The sequence below is a fragment of the Triticum dicoccoides genome, chromosome 2A, assembly GCF_002162155.2.
Source record: "Triticum dicoccoides isolate Atlit2015 ecotype Zavitan chromosome 2A, WEW_v2.0, whole genome shotgun sequence".
NCBI lineage: Eukaryota > Viridiplantae > Streptophyta > Magnoliopsida > Poales > Poaceae > Triticum > Triticum dicoccoides.
The window spans coordinates 508,853,796-508,858,287 of record NC_041382.1 but is presented as its reverse complement, the minus strand read 5'-3'; positions in this window follow the sequence as shown (position 1 = coordinate 508,858,287).

The following is a 4,492-nucleotide window of genomic DNA, read 5'->3' as shown; positions in this document are numbered from 1 at the left end:
TGGCTGGATAGATGGGGTGTGGGGTCCCAAGCGCGGGGAGTGGAGGGAGGGGGACAACTGCTCATCGATATTCGCATCCGCTCCCTGCAACACCGTCGCTTCCCTCTCTCGTTGCCTCTGTCGTTGGTTCCTCCGGGCGATGTTCCCTAGCTTGCACGACGTCGTCGAGGACGGTACAACGATGGACAAGGCAGACGCAACCTCAATCACGGTGGTCGGGGATGGGCTGGATAACATCTAAGACGGCGGATCGGGACCTACGACGAGGATGGAGAACAAGGGTGGCGGACGGTGAGGGCTCAGACACGAGAAAGGGTGGAGTGAGGCAGGAGAAGGAAGGGTTGGTAGATTTGGTGTAATTTATGGTGAGGTGGGCCTATCGGGTTCGACGTGACATGCCCGGCCACGATCAAGCTTTCCCATATCCATCATGTTTTTGGTTGAATATAAGGGGTGCTGGTCAGCATCGTTTAAGGCAGCCGTCTGGATCGGCTTTTTTGACCAGTCACTGATCAGACCGGTCGACGTGCACTCGTGCGTGAGTTTGGGGTGCCGGCTGTAGATGATTCTCATAGGCCACAAAATCTGAAGGTTAGGTTCTCTTTTTCTTTTACAGAGATGAGCGTTTTCGATGGCAGGCGGAGGCGGAGCTGTGACTTTTTGTGGTGTGCGGCACGGAAGTGGATCCTTTAACATGAAGGAGAGAAGTCATCTATGCTACATTTCCCTAATTTCCCTTCTTCACATCCATATGATTAAGGCTAAAATGACTTGAATTAATTTGTAAATTACAAATCTACTTTATACATTTTTACGTACAAACAAGATTATTGTGCAATAAAATTAATTTTAAATTTATGTATATCAATAGTAACTGTGTACAGTACCTGTTACAGTAAAAATACAACGTTTGCTACAGTGTCTGTGACTTTCCTTCTATGTTTTACATTAGCTTGCAAGAGTGAACGATCTGCACACGGAGGCATCTGCACCCACTTTTTAAAAATGTATTTTTACACGTTTTGTAATGTTAAAAAATTCTAAAAAAAATTATGCATACATGTTGGCAAAGGTATGTCTATGGCACGAAGTTTTGTGTAAAAAATTTTTTTGTTTTGTCTCAATAAAAAGAAAAGAATTACTGCTTCTAAATAGCGTTTCACAACATAAAATTTTATCTTTTTTGCATAAGCTACAAAAAGAGTTATTTTTCTGTGAAACTTTCTGCGCATATATAGAATATGGAGATGTCCGCGCGCATTTTTTTTCAGAATTTTTTAACATTGCAAAATGTGTTTTTCGAAGTAGTTTCATATGTACCCGGGTTTATCATGCTTGCATAACTTTGGTGACTTCGCTCATTCGTGTTAGAGGATCCACTCCCTGTGTTCCGTGCGGCACGCTGGGTGGCCTCGGCGGCGTTCTTCACTGCGGTGGTCTCTGGTTTGTGCTCGGAGCCCCTCCTCCGTTCGAATCTGGGGGTAAACCATGGCTGGGCCCTTCTTTGGCGGCGACTCGGCTCCCGCGGAGATGACGACGAGGATGCGAACAGAGCTGCGCCTATCGTGCCCTCTTCCTCCGTGCAGCAAGTTCCACCAAGGCCACATGGTCTTGACTTCGTAGAGCGTCTGCCGGTCGTCGGTCGCGCGGATCCAGAACCGCATAGGACTACTTCGTCGACGGATGAGCTGGGGGCATGCGCAAGCGTCGAGCGCGTGCTTGTAGGCGCCAGGCGCACCATCGTGGCCTGTAGCGCCTCGGCTACAAGAAGACTGACACCGTGCTCGGGGGCTGCATCACCCAGGTTGCTGGACTGCATTGAGAGGAGATCTTTGCATCTATGGCTCTCAGTGATTTAGGTATGACGTGCAGATGTACAATTAACAATTTGCTTAAAGGACACGCCTCAAATTCCAAGTTGATGCACACTAATAGAATGATAGATATGCCATTCTCGATTAATTGTTAGCAGTCTTCTCGTTTCTTTATCTCTGCACAACTACTCATTTGTGGATCTGGTGACCTACAGTTTATGATGTCCAATGTGGTTAGCTCTGCATCAGAATGCTTATTACCTCACTAGTCTTGCCAAAGCTATGATGTCTGCACATAAGAATACATCTAGCTTTAGTTCCCCTCTGAACATTCAGTTTACATCCTTGACTTAATGGCAATGCTTGTTATCCGGAATAATTCATGTGGACAACTGTCCCGGACAACTAACCACTATTTTCTCTCCCTTGGTACATGCTTGCTTGATTAGTTGCTCCTGTCTTCGATTCTCTGGGTGGCAGCACATGTGAATTGATTTAATAGTTGAAACATTGACAACAACTGTTCTCCATCACGAATTCCTAGTGTGGAATTGGTGTTGAATAAAATTTCCTATTGCCCATGCCCATCTGGTCTTAGGGAACATGCCTTTTCAATTATGAAGGGGTTTATTATTTGGTTAACCTTCAGCATCGTCTGTTCTTCATCATGGATTACTACCATTCTATTTATGTTGAAGATGGATTTCCTATTTGATACCTAGTCCTGCCACATGTTGTAACAATAGTCGACAAAGAAATGTTTCCTTTGTGGTGCATTAAACTTGGCTTTACTAATCGTGTTTGTTTCTGAATTTCAAGTGGTTACTTACATTTGACTATATTTTTTGCTGTCATCTGGAGTTATATTTTGTTTGCCAAAGGCACATAACTGCTAAAGTATTCGTACAATATAGTCAAGGTTAGATCACCGAAAATTAGGTATCTACTTTGTTGATAGAATGTAATTCTTGCAGTCCCTGTACCACTATCAAATCTTTTTAAGTGACAAAAATGGCATGTGTTAGCTTGTTCTAGGAGTTGATATGTTGAGACTTCCTTCTTGGGTTCTCCCAAGACACATGTTCTTTTATATTATCGTTACCTATTTTATAATCAAAATTTAGCATTGATAAGTGATATTTTGGTTATCTATTGAAAGTAACTCTGTATTCAATTTTACCTGGAAGTCGATGATGTGCAACATGTTGTTTTCCTTTCAAGTATCTGCGCTCAATACTAACCTTCTTTTGATTTATTTCCATCTCAAAATCATCTCACGGGCCAAACACGGCTAGAGTTCTACACAAGCTGTTATTGTTAGCAATGACCCTTTTATTGAAGGGGTGATGAAACATCCTTGTTGCTTTTTCTGTATTATTATTACTTTGAGAGGTTTTATGTTTCTACCGGCACCGTCATTCTTTGCCTTTGTAACTAACCTACTATCTATTGTTAATATACATTATGACCTATATATGAGAGTCTTGCATCTCATTCATCAGATTAGTAATGTTTCATAAGCTCATTTCTTACCACACTGTTTTATTTGCAGCTGTATGCACCTCATCTATACACATTAGCCCTTGGATGGGTTCATCTTGCACCTGGACTCCTTCTCTTCTTTGTTTTCAGCTTGTTTTTTCCAAAAATTCTTGCAGTCCCTGAACCACTATCAAATATTTGTTTTCAGCTCGTTTTTTCCAAAACTCACATGTAATTCTTGGGTTTATTTCTAATATATATGCGTAGCCTTTTTTGGTTTGTTCTTGAGTATAGGGATCCCACATTATTAAGAGGGGATCGATGGTGTTCGAAGAGATAAGCCTAAGTTCATGCTTTCTAACATATTTCACGTTCACTCCTTACCGAATATTCCACTCCTATCCAGTGCAAATGCTACACCCATACTCCAGCCAAGAAACCCTACTTCTATACTTCACAGAAAATTTGTATAGGACTTCCTAAACTATAGTGCACCACCTGTGCTCCACTGCCATCACTGTCATAACGGATGTCCGGTCTATCGTCCTGGCACCGGATGTCCGGTACACACCGAAAATCCGGTCCCTAGGCACCAGTGGCTATGTGATTTGGGCTGGACTTATCGTTGGTACCGGTTGTCCCGTGGCTCAATGTTCCACCAGATGTTCCGTACTCCACCGGATGTTTGGTCCCTCCTGCATCTTCATGTGCATGACTTTCAAACACTGGATGTTTGGTACACACCGGATGTCTGGTCCATCACCCTGGCTCTGGATGTCCGGTGCATACAAGAAATCCGGCCAGAACCCAACAGAAGCTATGTTATCCGAGCAGGATGCCCAGTATGCACCAGATGTCCGGTAGCTGAATGCACCACCGGATGTCCAGTACTTTACCGGATGTCCGGTCCCCAACTGTGTTCTTTGCCTGCGATGTTCATATCGCTGTGCACGTCTTCCAGCCACCAGATGTCCAGTGATACAACGGATGTTCGGTACTTAACAACCACTTTACACTCAAACAGCTCTATTCGGAGCTACACTATATATACCCCTCTCCCGAGTAGGTTGACCACTTCATTCAAAACAACCCTAAAACACCCAAGTGCTCCCTCTCACTCCCTCCTTCACCAAATCTTAGATCCTGGAGAGATTTCTGAGAGTTCTTGAGAGATTTTCCACCAAGTGATAGATACA